This window comes from Pongo abelii, chromosome 17 (assembly GCF_028885655.2).
Source record: "Pongo abelii isolate AG06213 chromosome 17, NHGRI_mPonAbe1-v2.0_pri, whole genome shotgun sequence".
NCBI lineage: Eukaryota > Metazoa > Chordata > Mammalia > Primates > Hominidae > Pongo > Pongo abelii.
In genome coordinates this window covers 46,049,200-46,065,814 of record NC_072002.2, presented here as the reverse complement: position 1 = coordinate 46,065,814, position 16,615 = coordinate 46,049,200, and the positions used below count along the sequence as shown (strand labels likewise).

Here is a 16,615-nt window from a genome sequence, read left to right as displayed (position 1 = left end):
AATATCTCAAAGACCAATCAATCTTAGGTTTGACAATAGTGATGTCATCTATAGGAGCAATTGGGGAAGTTACATATCTTGTGACCTCCAGCTTTATGACTCCTGAGCAGTAAGGGATTCTAGAAAAGCAAGCCAGGGAACAGTGCTGGTTATCATTTAACAAATGCCTACATTGTAGCAGAATTTGGGCTCCTCCCATAATCTTAATCTTGTGATCTTTCATTAGTCTTACAAATGTGGTTTCAGTCCCTGAACAAGGAGGGGGTCAGCTTTAAGGAGGTACTGTTATCATTCTTGCTTCCAAGTTAAACTATAAACTAAATTCCTCCCATGGTCTGATGGGCCTATGCCCAGGAATGAGCGAGGACAGCCAGCCTATGAGGCTAGAAGCAAGATGGAGTCAGCCATGCTAGACTTCTCTCAGTGTCACAATGTTTGCAAAGGTGGTTTCAATATCCCAGTAATAATTTCTGACCATTGTTGCCTCTGTTAATGCAATGATTAGTAAACACTGCCGGCAACTAGTTAGAGAAATTTTTGTCCACTTTGAGAGAGTAAATCTCAAAGAAAATAGTCAAATGAGTCCCTGCTCCAAATAGCAATCTACAATAATATCTTAGAGGCATCATTAATTTAGCCTTTTTTGAAGATAATGACAGGCTTTTTGAGATCGAAGAACCATAATTATCTCACCATACAACGATGGATAAATATTAGGAACCCAACATGCTGCTTCCCCTACTTGTATCCGGAGTTGGCTGCCCTCCCTTGTTCAGTGGTCATTGTCTGAGTGTACTCAAAGTGTGGTTGGAGGAGCAGCAGCTCTGGCATCATCTGGGGGCTTGTTGGAAATGCAGCCTCAGGCCCTACACCAGATCTACTGCATTTCAACAATAACATCTTCAGGTGATTCATATGCACTTTACAGTTTGAGAAGCACTGCTCCAGAATAACAGGAAATGAGGAAATTTGATTCATTTCTGCTCCTAACTCTGCAGTGGGCCACTATTCACATACCTGCTGGTAACTGTAAAGGTCTCCTGTTATAGGAAGCCACAGTCTCCTGTTACAGGAAGCTATTCCTTCCACATCAGTAATAGCTTCATTTAATTTTCCCTGTAGTCCAAATGAAAAGCACAAAAATTTAATCTCTCAAAGGTGGTCCACCTTGTGGAACTCCTCAAATCCTAACCTCCCTCCCCTGTGTTCCAGTTCACAACTTTCTCTGAGAGAGTCTTCTTAGAAGCCTACCCCTTTTTTTGTAAATCCTGATAGAGGCTGATAATTTGGCTCTAGGTTGCCACCCCTCCCCATCAACTCCCACCTTGCCATTGTAGAGGAGAAAAGATTTCTCACCCATTGCTAAGTTCATGGCTGAGGCACCTGTAATAAAAGATAGATTAACAGGAGAAAAGCACACAAATTTATTATATGTTTTATGTGACGTGGGAACCCTCAAGAAATGTGACCCAAAGAAACAGGGAAGTTTCTGTATTTTTATATTAAATTGGATGAAAAGGTGGACAGTTGTGGAGAAATAAGATTGGGGACAAAAGTGTCAACCTGAAAAAAAAGACACTAGAAAAAATTCTCTCTAAATATGTTGGGAATATTCGGCAATAGAAATAAGGATTATAATCTAGGATGCATAAAGTAAATGGCAAGCCACCAGTGCATTCGGTGACAGAAGGGTAAAGGGGAAGTTTTATTAGCAAAAAGAAATTTAAACAAGCTGCTTAGAAGCAGAGTTTATTAGTTCTAGAGGGTCAAAGCCAGAGTTGTTGTCAGTTCATTGGTGGAGATGCCATTGCTCGGCAAGTGTTCTTCCGAGTGTGTCTTCCCCGAATTACTGCAGTCCTAAAGGATGTCTAGTGATGAGCCTTATCAAAGCAAAAGATGCATGAAGGGTTTTTAGAGAGCCCTTGGAAAACAGTTCTTTTCTCAGACACGTAGCATGAGCCTCCGCTCTTTCAGGCCTTCCCAGCCCTGTTTTGTCTGGGTCTGACAAAAGTGCTTTCATCCTGGTATGTGCAACTTTCAAAAGGATATGATGTAATGGTAATAAACTAGGGAGAACTTAGCAAGGCCTGGTTGTTCAGATTCTTCTGTGTGCCCCAGTGTGACATTCCTTTCTTCCAGGTGTTTGAAATGCTTGTTCCCCAGTGCCATAAAGAAATACCACTTGAACATAAATTTAATTTATTTAGTAAGGCCATTTTTACTTCCTGCAGAAAGGATACACTCGCCAGCAGTTTTGCCACGAGAGTACACCGAACAAAGGAGACAGGGACATTTATAACCTGATGCGTCCACCCTACTGCTGTGTCTGGTTTCCATTGGCTGTAACGGGACCTCACATTCTGTATTTATCCTGATTGGTTAGCAACTTAGAACTTTTTAAAACAGGCAAAGGTAGAGGAGAACAAAGGAAGGAGGAAGTAACTTTTAGAATGCTGAAAAAGGTAAAAACACTTTTAAAGAAGGAAGAAGAACAGGCTATGACCTAACACTTGCTTGGACCAGTATAAGCACGCCAAGGCAAATATTTAAGCTAAATTGTGGGAGCTAAGAATATAAAGTACATTGATTTCTTTATTACAGCTAGCAGATATTTAAGAATGTTACCATGGGTCTTTGAATAAATTTTGCTTGTAAGAGAAGTTACTATTTATTCCTAATTAGACAGGGAGGAAAGTCTTTGAAGAGGAACTTCTACTTTACTTTTTACACAGGTATAGGGCACATGAGGGCCTTATGGCCTACTTCAGAGGAAGGCCAGATAATTCTTTCATGGCCTGTCTTTAGTGGGGAAAGGCAGGAGAAGATCACAGTAGCCATCTTGCTTCTGCTGTTTCCTCAAATGCCAAGGTGCCGTATTTTGAGGTAGCATGTCCTGAACCCCATCACCATCTTGAGTAGCTTATGGGATGTGCTAATCCTCAGCATGAGGTTTCCCAAGTCTAACTTACTCAGTCTTCGGCAGCACCAGTGAGGAGTGGAGCTGGGATATTGGAATTTGAGCAGCTCAATCCAAGGGGCCCTTGCAATTCTCAGCTCCAAAGAACGGTCCATTGTCGGCTTTGCCACTTCAAGTCGGCTCCCCTTTGTGGTCTCCATGGCAATGGCAGACACAAACATGTTTCTTCATCCTTTCAGAACTTCCAACGGGTAACTAGTAAATATATCAATTAGACACACACACACATAAACACACAGTACGCTCCCCAGGACAAACATTGATTCTCACAGCTATGCCAGTATAATACATCCATATACCTTTTTCTATCTGCAAAATACTCAGGATGCTTGCTCCAGCCAAAAAGTAGAGTTAAGTAAAGGGTCAACAACGGAGGCACTTGCCTTTGTTCCCTTTGCTTTTTTCAGACTGTGCCTTGAAATATATTAAAGAACAAAGCCCGTAGTAATGCTCATTCCTAAGCCAATCAAAGGCTCTAAAATAAAAAGTTTGTTCTTTGTAGTTTCGGTGTTGTGTTGAATTTTTAGGCAATTTTTCAGGTAAGCTTTCTAAGAGAAAGAGAGCTGGGGTGGGCATCTATCATTCTCAGGTCCCCAAATGTGTGGGAGAGGGCTGTTTTTCTTCCTGTTACAGAGTAATTTTAAAGAAATGCAGTTGTTTCTGAAACCAGCTTCTAGTTCCATGTCACGAAGACCTTCAGCCACTGTGGTTAAGAAAATGATTAGTTTGCCTGTGTGGTCTGTTGTCCTCTTTCAGAGTCTGCTTATATTTTCCTGTTTCCCACATTCTTGTTTCCTACCCTCCGCTACACTAACGTATCATTTTCTTGTGTTAGATCTCTTTACTATAGCAACTAACAGTCTATTATCCATAATTCCAAAGTCCAAGAACTCTGAAAATGAAACCCATTTGGTGGTGAAACTGCCCTCTCCTGATCTGATTTGACTGCACAACCATGCTCAAGCCAGAGAGGGCTAGTCACGCTCCTTACCCCTTCATATGGGATATTACTAATAATTCGTGGAGGAAGTCTTAATTTGTTTTATATGAGACATTGCTACACATCCTGCTAGGGGTGTTCCACATTAGTTGGGTTTCACAGTATCCTTTCTGAAATGCTGAAAATTCTGAATTCTGAAACACAACTGCTCCAAGGGTTTCAGATAAGAGATTATGGATTTGTATTTGCAAACAGTTCTTAGTCTTGACATCTGGAAATACCAACATTTACTTTAGGAATTGAATCTAAGTTCCTCAGTTTTACCAAGAAGTCTTTGCTTCTCTCCAATATGCCTTTCTGGTTACCTGCTTCTATAACTGCACGAGGAATTCTGCACAAGCCACAGATCTTCCCCTGCCTGTGCTGAGAACTTCGTGTTTTTGTTTTTGTTTTCTTTTTTTTTTTGAGATAGAGTTTCGCTCGGTTGTTGCCCAGTCTGGAGTGCAATGGTGCAGTCTTGGCTCACCACAACCTCCATCTTCTGGGTTCAAGCCATTCTCCTGCCTCAGCCTCCCGAGTAGCTGGGATTACAGGTGTGTGCCACCATGCCCCGGTTAATTTTTGTATTTTTAGTAGAGACGGGGTTTCACCATGTTGTCCAGGCTGGTCTTGAACTCTTGACCTCAGATGATCCGTCTGTCTTGGCCTCCCAAAATGCTGGGATTACAGGCATGAGCCACTGTGCCTGGCCTATTTTTAACTATTAATACATCTTTGTGGGGAGGAGTCACTTCTGTTGGGGTCTGAAGCATAAATAGGTTCTCCCCTTACATAGCACCTGGATGGATCTCTGTAACACCATTAACTCATTCTCTGGGAGGTAATGATTTTAATTTGCCAAATGAAGATTTTATTTAAAATATGAATATTGACAATCCTAAGGAAGGAGGACCTTGAAATCTGGTTTGAATGAAAGTATTAGTGCTTCAAATAAAATATTACAGAACTGGGGACTTTGTTTAGCATGGGAATTAATCCATTAAAAAGTTGGTTTTAATGGAGGAAGTGCCAAGCTGAAGCCATGTTGGGTAATACCACATACCCTATTTTACACATCAACTTAGTTGCTTTGATTACACAAATTGACCATTTGGGGCAGTATATCACATTGTTTTCTATAATTAAAATGTCTGTAATATTGATTAAAAATGCAATGTTAACTCTGTACGTTTTGTCTTTTAAAATACTTTGAAAAAGGGAACTTTAATCCAAATGTCTACTCGATAAATATTATTGAGGCTCTGCTGTATGACAGGCCCATGTATTGGGGGTCACAAAGGTGAATAAGACACAGTTCCTATTTTTAAGATATTCATAACCTGGTAAGAGGAAGAGACAAGTTAAAAATTCATACAATTAATACTAAAATTGGGATATGTCTAATGTGTTGCGTAAGATACAAAAACCTAGTCCTATAGGGCAGGGAAGGTACTATAATATCTGTTATTTGACTGTTGCTTCAGCCTCAAGAGTAGCTGAGTCCTGATGTCTCAGAATCAAAATAAGGGTCTGTTTTCCTTATATTTGCATTTTACATTTCTCATTAGGAGACAGTGAAGATCTGGAAAGATCTCTGAGGATTCTAATTCAAGTTTTTCCACTAACTTTCTGACTTACTGTATCTTCTGTCAGCCATAAGGGGAGACTTGTGAAAAGGCATATTCTCTGGTCTCACCCCAGACCAATTGAATCAATTTGGAAAGCAGGATCTGGAATCTCCATTTTATTTTTATTAAATTAAATTAATTACTTATTGTTATTTCAATAGTTTTGCGGGGAACAGGTCATATTTAATTACATGGGTAAATTTTTTAGTGGTGATTTCTGAGATTTTGGTGCACCCATCACCCAAGCAGTGTACACTGCACCCAATGTGTAATCTTTTATCTGTCACCCCCTTCCCACCCTTCCCCCCGAGTCCCCAAAACCCATTGTGTCATTCTTATGCCTCCGTACCCTCATAGCTTAGCTCCCACTTATAAGTGAGAACTTAGAATAATGGTCTCCAACTCCATCCAGGTTGCTGCAAATGCCATTATTTCATTTCTTTTTATGGCTGAGTAGTCGGGATCTGCATTTTAAACAAGCACCACAAGCTATTAATATGCAGGCTAAAGTTTGAGCAATATTGGACTAGATGGCCTTGTGAGCCCTTTTCTACATCTACAAATTCAAAGCAGTGTCTGGTTTACAGTGGATAGATGGTTATCCAAATTTTCTCTTTGTGTATGATTTTGACCATCTTGCTGTTAAGGCACTGTGGAGTTTTTTACAATGGATGAGTCAATATTGATACATCATTATTAACTAAAGTCCATAGTTTACGTTAGGGTTCATTCTTGGTGTTGTATATTCTATGAGTTTTGACAAATATATACTGATATTGTATCTATCATTAAAGTATCATAGAGTAGTTTCCCTGCCCTAAAATTTCTCTCTCTTTACTTATTCATCCCTCCTCCCTGACTCCTGGCAACAGCTAATCTTTTGCCCATATAGTTTTGCCTCTTCCAGAATGTCTTATAGTTAGTTGGAATGGTACAATATGTAGCCTTTTCAGATTGGCTTCTTTCACTTGGCAATGCACATTTAAGATTCATCCATGAATTTTGTGGCTTGATGTTCTTTTCTTTTTTTTTTTGAGACAGAATTTTGCTCTTGTCGCCCAGGCTGGAGTGCAATGGTGGGATTTTGGCTCACTGCAACCTCCGCCTCCTGCGTTCAAGCGATTCTCCTGCCTCAGCCTCCTGAGTAGCTGGGATTACAGGCACGCACCACCAAGCCTGGCTAATTTTTTTTGCATTTTTAGTAGAGATGGGCTTTCACCATATTGGCCAGGCTGGTCTCGAACTCCTGACCTCATGTGATCTACCCACCTTGGCCTCCCAGAGTGCTGGGATTACAGGCGTGAGCCACCGCGCCCGGCCTTGATGTTCATTGTTTTTGTTTGTTTGTTTTTGTTTTTGTTTTTAGCATTGAATAATATTCCATTATGTGGATGTACCACAGTTTACTTATCCATTCACCTACTGAGGGACATTTGGTTGCTTCCAATTTCTGGCAATTATGAATAAAACTGCTATAAACATTTTGTGTGCAGATTTTTTGTGGACATAAGTTTTCAATTCATTTGGATAAATACCAAGGAGTGTGATTGCTGGATGATACGGTAAGAGTATGTTTATTTTTTTTTCCTCAACTTTTATGTTAGATTCAGTGGGTACATGTGCAGGTTTGTTACCTGAGTATATTGCACGATGCTGAGGTATGGGGTAGAAATGATCCCATCACCCAGGTACTGAGCAGAATACCCAATAGTTTTTCAAACCTTGCGTATCTCCCTCCCTCCCCACTCTAGTAGTTGCCAGTTTCTTTCTTTTTTTTTTTTTTTTTGAGACGGAGTCTTGCTCTGTTGCCCAGGCTGGAGTGCAATGGTGCAATCTTGACTCACTGCAACTTCTGCCTCCCAGGTTCAAGCAATTCTCCTGCCTCAGCCTCCCAAGTAGCTGGGACTACAGGCATACACCACCACACCCACTAATTTTTGTATTTTTAGTAGAGACAGGGTTTCACCATATTGGCCAGGCTGGTCTCGAACTCCTGACCTTGTGATCCGCCCGACTTGGCCTCCCAAAGTGCTGGGATTACAGGTGTGAGCCACCGTGCCCGGCCATAGTTGCCAGTTTCTATTGTTGCCATATTTATGTCCATGAGCACCCAGTGTTTAGCTCTCGCTTGTAAGTGAGAACATGTAGTATTTGCTTTTCTGTTCCTGCGTTAATTTGCTTAGGACGATTGTCTCCAGCTTCCTCCATGTTGCTGCAAAGGATGTGATTTCATTCTTTTTTATGGCTGCATAGTATCCCATGGTGTATATGTACCTCATTTTCTTTATCAAATTCTGTTTGTAGACATCTAGGTCGTTTCCATGTCTTTGCTATTGTGAATAGTGCTGCAATGAACATACAAGTGCATATGTCTTTTTGATAGAAAGTTTTTTTTTAATGTATACCTAGTAATGGGATTGCTGAGTTAAATAATAGTTCTGTTTTAAATTCTTTAAGAAATCTCCAAACCGCTTTCCACACTGGCTGAAGTAATTTACATTCCCACCAACAATGTATTCCCTTTTTTTCAGCCTTGCCAGCATATGTTGTTATTTGACTTTTTAAAAATAGCCATTCTGACTGGTGGGAGATGGTATCTCATTGTGATTTTGACTTGCATTTCTCTGATGATCAGTGATGTTGAGCATTTTTTCATATGTTTTGTGGCCACTCGTATGTCTTTTTTTTAGAAGTGTATGTTCGTGTTTTTTGCTAATTTTTAATGGGGTTATTTTTATGCTTAATTTTGTAAGAACGGGTCTTTCACGTGGCTGGCTGTACCATTTTGCATTCCCACCAGGAATGAATGAGTGTTTCTATTGCTCCACATCTGCACTAGCATATTGCCAGTGTTTTGAATTCGGGCCATTCTAATAGTTATATAGTAATATTTCATTGCTGTTTTAATTTGAAATTCCTTAATAATTAATATAATTTGAGAATCCTTTCATATGCCCATTTGCCACGTGTATGTCTTCTTTGGTGAGTTGTCTGTTTAGATTTTTAAAAATTGGTTTGCTTGTTTCCTTATTGGTGAGTTTTTAGAGTTCTTTGTATATTTTTGATAACAGACCTTTTCTATGTGTTTTGCAAAGATTTGCTCCCAGTTTGTGATTTATTTTTTTAATTCCTTAAACAGTGATGTTTTGCACAGAAGTTTCTAATTTTAATGATGTACAACTTACCAATTTCTTCTTTTATGCTTTTGGTGTGGTAGCTAAGAGTTCATGCCAAAATCCAAGGTCACCTAGATTTTCTCCTACGTGATCTTCTAGTTTTATAGTTTGCATCATATAGTCTATTCCATTCTGAGTAAGTTTTGTGAAAGGCATAAGGTCTATGCCTAGATTCATTTTTTTTTCTCTTTTTGTATGTGGATGTCCAGACGTTCCAACATCATTTGTTGAAAAGACCATCCTTTTTCCATTGAATTGTATTTGCTCCTTTATCAAAGAACAGTTGACTATATTTGTCTGAGTCTATTTCTAGCCTCTCTTTTCCATTCCATTGATCTATTCGTCTATTCTTCTGCCAATACTTCAATGTCTTAGAACATTCTTTTAATCAGAGAATCTTTCTCCGCTTTTTTTCCTAAATTTGTCCCCTTCTGATTTCCAAGAATTTCTTAAACTCCCTAGCAGCACTCCACAAAATCCCTCAACTCAGTTTCCCCCTTCCCCTTCCTTCTCTTTGTCTGTACTCATTACAAGCCAAACAGCTTAATTTGTTAGGACTTTTCACGCTGGCAGAATATGTTTGATGCTGTCGATGCCTAGATTTACTATAATACAAATATCTTGAAATCCGAATCTATGTTTACCAGATTCAGATATTTGGTGAATTTGCTTGGCTGATAAGTGGAATTATATTATGAATGAAAATCTCTAACTCAGAATACCTTTTAAGCATGTCTTATGTATGTTTTTACTCTTCACAGTACCTGTGTATAGATAATTGATGAAGAAAGGAAATAAGAAAGGAAGGAAGGAAGAAGGAAGGAAAAAGGGGAAAGCAAAATAACAAAGAAATAAATGAATAGATAAACTAACAACTAGTTAGGAAGAAAGGGGTCCTCAAAAGAGGGTCAAATGCAGCCCTGTGCTGTTCAGGCAAAGATAAGGTGGTAGGCAGAATAAGCAATTCAGAAACAATGTAACTATTGCAGAAAGGGACCACACCAGGAGACTCAGACTGGATGTAGTCAGGTTAAAGCTGAGTCATTCCAAACCTGAAGGAAGTCAACCTATGATAGCTTGAAATGGGAGTTTCTTGTGGTGGTTTTAACATATGTCCACCAATTTGTCAACATATGGTAAAATTCCTCTCCTCAATAGGCTTTTCCTCTTTCCTTGAATATGAGCTGGACTTATTTACTTGCTTCTAACAAACGAAATGTGGTGGAAGTGTAGATGGATGATTTCCAAGGCAAAGTCATAAAAGACATTGTCACTCCTACCTTCACTCTTGCATCGCTCAGTCTGAAGAAGTCAGCCTGCAAGACAACCTAGGCAGCCCCTTGAAGAGGCCCCGTGGGGAAGAACTAAGGCCTTCTGCCAGAAGCCACCTCTGACTTGCTGGCTATGTCAGAGAAAAAGCATATAACTTTCTTTAACATGTGTACACATGAGCCTTCAGAATGAAGACCCAAAGATACAGGGGACATTGTCCATTTTTATGCTTAGGTTCAACAAAATATAGACATCCATATGGGAATATGATTGGACAAAAAGGGTTTGATCTAAGGTTAATAGACTGAGTGGGGAAAGCCCACAAGGCCTGCCCGTCTAGATTCTTCTTGGCCTGTCTGAGCAGCATTCCTTCCTTCTGGGTGTGGGGCAGGGCCCTCTCTGGAATGGAGATCTTAGGACCTACAGTCAAAAAAGTTAGGTCAGATAATTTCCCTAGGACCAGTTTTTACATGGAAAGATGGAGGGAAAGTTAGAGTGACATTTTCAGGCTTTATGGCTGACTTTGACCAAAAGGGGCTCTGGTTTCTATGACCCGCCTTGGGGAAGAGGAATTCTAGTTTCTATGGCTAGCCTCGGGAGAGGATGGGACTGAGAGATAAGAGGGCAGGAGAAGAACAAAGAAAAATTTTTGCTTCTGAGGTTGCATCCAAGGCCTTTATTTTGGGGTACTATTTTCTGAGCCCCAGCATAGCAATAGACAGCTAATATGCTAGTCCAGGGCTTTATCTGTATCACTGTGCTGTGCTGCCTTTGGTGTGAATCATAAATGCCCCCAATGCTACTAAGAAATTGATGGATGACAGGTGACAAGGAAAAGTGTCTGAGGGAGAGGATGCTATACTTCCTCCACAGCAAACGTGGTCTCATCCACTTGCCTCCTTTGTATATCACTGTTTTTCTTGGTTCTTTTGATTTCTTTCTCCATTCCTGTCTTTTCTTATTCTGTGTCATTAGGAGACACCATCGGTTACTTCCTCATCTGCCACTCCTATTTCCTCTTAACAGGACACCAATTTTGTTTGGAGTGCCATATGCCCTGGCCAGTCTCAGCTAATCTGGGAATTCTATTCTCCTTGCCAGTGATTGATCTAGGGGTGGGCATGCAACAGAGAAGATGTAAGAGGAGGTCTTCTAGGGGCTCCAAAGAAATGTCTTCCTCTCATCTAAAAGAAGAACATGTTACAAAGAGAAATCTATTTTCCTTTCAAGTTTGAACAGTGTCATCAGAGGACATTATACTTGATTTTCTACAGCTGTCATGTTGCATGGGGGAAGGCCAAAGAAATGGCAGAGATGTGGAGTCAGAGCTCTGACATTGCTAAGACTGTGTGACCTCTGGGGTAGCCCTCCTCTTGACTTCTTGGTGAGTGAGACACCAATATTTTTATTGTTATACCACTTTAGCAGGTATTCTATTACTTGCTGTGAAAAACATTCTAATGGATGTATTTTTTCTTCCTTTCCTTGCTTTGTCTTCTCCTGTTAGGACCATCAAGAAGTCTCCAAAGTTGTTGCTTTTTTTCTTTTTTCTGATTAAGGGCATTTTGGGTTAAAATGACTTTTGACTTGTGGTCAAGCAAAAGTGAAAGTAGGCCGGGTGCGGTGGCTCACGCCTGTAATCCCAGCACTTTGGGAGGCCAAGGTGGGCAGATCACGAGGTCAGGAGACCGAGATCATCCTGGCTAACACAGTGAAACCCCATCTCTACTAAAAATACAAAAAAAAAAAAAAAAATTTGCCGGGCATGGTGGTGGGCACCTGTAGTCCCAGCTACTCAGGAGGCTGAGGCAGGAGAATGGCATGAACCCGGGAGGCAGAGTTTGCAGTGAGCCGAGATCATGCCACTGCACTCCAGCCTGGGTGACAGAGCAAGACTCTGTCTCAAAAAAAAAAAAAAAAGAAAAAAGAAAAAGTGAAAGTACATTGTTATCTTGCACAGTTAGAAATACAGACGAGTATTATTATAGGTGTTGGATTTCCTATACTCCTGCTTTACAAAATTGAGGTTAAGTAACTTGCCCAAGGTCACACAGCTGGTCAGTGTGGATTTGAACCCAGGGGTCAAATTCCAGACTCTTTGATGCTAACCTCTATACATTACTGCCTTTTGTCTGAGCTCACTTAGTTTGGATGGGCTGATGCTTTTTCTTTAGATGTGGGCTTGATATTCAGGTATGGGCAATTGATATATTTCATTCCTCTGGCCATAAGGACTGGTTCATTGTTGGACATGTGACTCCAGTTAGGTCAATGAGTTTCCACCCTAAGCTTTTTCTGGAACTATATGTAAAGTGAATCTATATCAAATAACATTGCCAAACTGACAATTTGTACACATGGAGCTGTTTCCAACCATCACCGCACCGCAGAAAGAGCCAATCCACAAAAATATAATCAAAAGAGACAAATGGCTCGTGCTGATGTTATATGACCTTGCATCCAGCCTAGCCCGATCCCTACTGACTTTTCAGTTATGGGAGACAACTCATTTCTTCTTTTTGCTCAAGCCAGTTTGAGTGGCATTTTTGTCACTGAAAGACTTCCTAGGGGCTGAACTGTGTCTGCTTAATTCATATGTTGAAGTCTTAACAGTATCTACTACAGTAGCTCAAAATGTGACTGTATTTCCATAGGATCTTTAAAGAGATAAAGTTAAAATGAGCTCATCAGGGTAGGCCCTAATCCACTATAACTGGTGTCCTTATAAAAGGAGATCAGGACACCGACACACACAGACTGGGAGTTGGCCATGTGAGGATGAAGCAATGAGGTGGCCATCTGCAAGAAAAGGATTGAGGCCCTGGGAGAAACCTACCCTGCCAACACATTGGTCTTGGACTTCCAGCCTCCAGAATTGTGAGGAAATCAATCTCTTTTGTTTAAGCCACCCAGTCTATGGTACTTTGTTATGGCAGCCTGAACAAATTAATACAAGACTCTGAACACTTTCTAAATTCGTATGTGGAGGTGAGAGAGTACATGCTGCAGATTGTCAAATAGAGAATTGGCTCAGTCAAGGTGGGATGGGGCAGTGAGGACCTCTCGATTTTGGGCAGGAAGCTGGCAATTTCTGTTGTGCAGTAATAGCAAGGCAGTGGTGAAATTATCCTATTTTATCTTGGTGCTCTGACCATGGGGCTACTGAGGTTGAAAGTTAAAGAGAGATGGTAGAAAAATGTCAGGCTGATGGAATAAGATGAATTTATTTTGTACCCTTCAGTTAGGTCCTACCAGAAAAACAAGTTTTGTTAGAACTGGGCAATCTGAAAGCAGCAAGGGAAGAAAAAACAGCTTTGCTATGGGAGGCCCTTTCTTCCTACAGCCATCAACTTAGAAAGTTAGATGTCCCTGGCTGCGCGTGGTGGCTCAAACCTGTAATCCCAGCACTTTAGGAGGCTGAGGCTGGGGGGATTACCTGAGGCCAGGTCAGCCTGGCCAGCATGGTGAAACCCCATCTCTACTAAAAATACAAAAATTAGCCAGGTGTCTTGGCATGCGCCTGTAGTCCCAGCTACTTGGGAGGCTGAGGCAGGAGAATCGCTTGAACCTGGGAGGTGGAGGTTGCAGTGAGCCAAGACGGTGCCACTGCACTCCAGCCTGGGCAACAGAGTGAAACTCTGTCTCAAAAAAATTAAATAAATAAAATAATAGAAAGTTAGATTAGATGTCTCTGAGCTTCACTGAATTGAAAAGTGGGGTTCTCTGTCATCAACTAATATTACTTCTCACAAAGCCTAGGGTGTGGAAAACATAGCAGAAGATAAGAATCAGAGAGAAGCTTCATTCCTGTTCTTTTAGGCTTCTCCCAAACATCTTGCAGACATTTAGCAGCCTGAGAAAGGTGACAATGGTCTCCATTGTAAAGAGTCATCCATCAGACATAACCAAGGGGCAAGGGCCAAGTTATCTGTGCTTTGCGGGTGCTGGTTCTGCCCTGGGGCAGCCAGCATGGACTAGGTGGGATGGCAGAGCATTAGGGCCTGTGCTGAGACAAAAATCCCACAATAAAGGGTCTGGAATCTAGGACTGTGACCAAACATATTTGACTTGGGCCATCGGTCAGTAGAGTTGCCAGATTTTTTTTTCTTTTTTTTGAGATGGAGTTTCACTCTTGTTGCCCAGGCTGGAGTGCAATGGTGCGATCTCAGCTCACTGCAACCTCTGCCTCCTGGGTTCAAGCGAATCTCTTGCTTCAGCCTCCCAAGTTGCTGGGATTACAGGTGTGCACTGCCACACCCGCCTAATTTTGTATTTTTAGTAGAGACAGGGTTTCACCATGTTGGCCAGGCCGGTCTCGAACTCCTGACCTCAGGTGATCCCCCATCCCAGCCTCCTAAAGTGCTAGGATTACAGGTGTGAGCCACTGTGCCTGCCCAAGTTGCCTGATTTCAAACCATATAGTTATATTGCCCAAGAAACTGCAAGCTTGGACAAAAAAAAAGGTGGCGATGGCTCAACTTCCAAAGCAATTTTCCAGCTCCTCTCATCTGCACCAATGGCAGTGGGCTGTGTAGCTTCAGAGGGGTACACTTCTTAATACCTTTCTAGGTCCCGGTGGTTTGGGTGGTGGGTGGGATGGGAGGCTTACTTCCTTCTGCCCCCTTTACCTGATAAGTGCAGGATGAGGCAAGTGACTCAGGTTTGATTAGTATCATTTTCCATCTCCCTGATCCCAGTGATTGGTTCAGACCAACTAACTGCAATGAGACTCAATCCTAGGGTTGTTTTGCAGGAACTGTTGGGAAAGTGAAGCACTTCACCCTTCAGTTCCTAAATTAGCAGAATAAGCTTCAGGTAGGATGTCACTCTGTAGAAAGAGCTGACTGAAAATGAAGTTAAAACTGAGGAATGTATAGCTGGGAAATATATACGTGGAGAGGGATGTTAAGTACTTGTGATGGTGGTTGAACCTCTAGGATCCAGCAATGCCTAAAGTGATTGCTACTTCTGGATTTCTCAACTTTTTCATTACACGAACTAATACATTTCTCCCCCCGCTTCACTTTTTATTGTTATTTTATCACTGAAACTGCCTTCCTTCCCTCTCTTGCAAAGGAATTCACTTGCCTCATCCGGCAATTGGTGGGTGCTGGGGGCAGAAGGAGGTAAGTACCCACCAAAATCACCAGGATCCAGAATGGTATTAGGAAATGTTCCCCTCTGCAGCCACACGGCCCACTCCTACTGGTGCAAATGAGAGAAGCTGGAAAATTGCCTTAAATATTGTCCGGATGCCACCTTTTTTAATCCTTTCTTGATTTCTTACCTCCTTCTCTTCTTCCTCCTTCCTTCTCCTTTCCTTACCCCCTAGATTTGCTTGCGTCAGTTGGAATGGTATTTTTGGCTCTTATAACCAAGACCCATGAGTAATACAGGAGCCATCAACACTCTTTACACTCTTTAGCAGTTGGAGACCTAACCAGATGCCTGGACACTGGGGATGCAAACTGGAATAAAGTTGAATGAGAAGTGGACTGTGTCTTCAAGAAGCCCTCAGCATTGTGAATCGTGGACATTGTACACTGTGACACGTGCCACACTCACAGTATGTATAGAGTGTGTTGTGGAGAAGGGTTCCTCATTTGGACTGAGAAGTTAGCGAAGCCTTCCAGAAGCTGAGTAGGAACTGGAAGTAAGGACATTTCAGGCAGAGGGAATAACCCAATGAAGACAAAGGAGTGTCAGATGGCACATTATCCTCCATTCTGGAGACCCCAAGTAGTTTGATATGGCGGGGACGGAAGGTGCCTTTAGAAATGTGAAGGCAAATGGCACCAAGGGTAGGAAAATATCAGACCATGGGGAACCTTTGTCCTTCAGGTGTAAAATCATCTAAAGATTTAAGTGGGGGAAAACATGGTCACGTTTGTTACTAAGATGATTGCTTTGGCTGCAGTGTGGAGGATGGATTGAAAAAAAGCAATTGTTATCTTACCATAGGATCATGAGAATCTCTCTTCAATAAATGCGAGAAAGGGCAGTCTGTTTTTCATGATATACTGATTGCCAGCATCTTGACAGAAGGGCTATGGCAAACCCGAGAGAACACTATCAATATTAGGCAAAAAAGCAAAACAAAACAAAACAAAAGAAAACAAAGATCTCTCTAGCCCCAACAGTGCTAATTTTTGCATACCCAGCAATTACATTTCTAATGAAAGTCATTGCTGCCAAAATCAATCAGTATAAATGTTGGAGACTCCTTTCTCCTTCCATGAAAAGCTTTTACTATTTCGTTTTACTAAAGCTTAAAGAGAACTTCGGGTTTATGGTTCATTCTACAGCGATCCACCATAGGCGTGCTTTAAGATGATGGTCAGGGAAACTGTCATTTAATCTCAAGGAAGCTGTCATTTGATTCCATTCAAAAACTAGGCAGTACACATCAGCAGGCAATATAGTCTGATGCTGTGGCCTACTTTGTTGGCTGAAGCCTTCCACAGTTCCTGGGAGAGAAGTTATTTTTGTTTCCTTTCATCTCTTATTCACATACATGAAATATACACATTGGTCACTCTAGAAAACACATGGATAGTCCTAGAGCAAAATGGGCTTCAAAGTT

At 41.3% G+C, this 16,615-nt stretch overlaps 1 long non-coding RNA gene across 1 annotated transcript; it reads right to left on the bottom strand.

The window, feature by feature from the left end:
- Positions 1–1,734: 1,734 nt before the first annotated feature.
- On the bottom strand, positions 1,735–16,068 carry LOC129051534 (uncharacterized). Its single transcript, XR_008515891.2, has 3 exons — positions 15,989–16,068; positions 2,970–3,172; positions 1,735–1,880 (listed from the first exon to the last, which is right to left on the bottom strand). It is a non-coding gene; the product is annotated as an uncharacterized LOC129051534 (long non-coding RNA).
- Between the last annotated feature and the right edge of the window lie 547 nt (positions 16,069–16,615).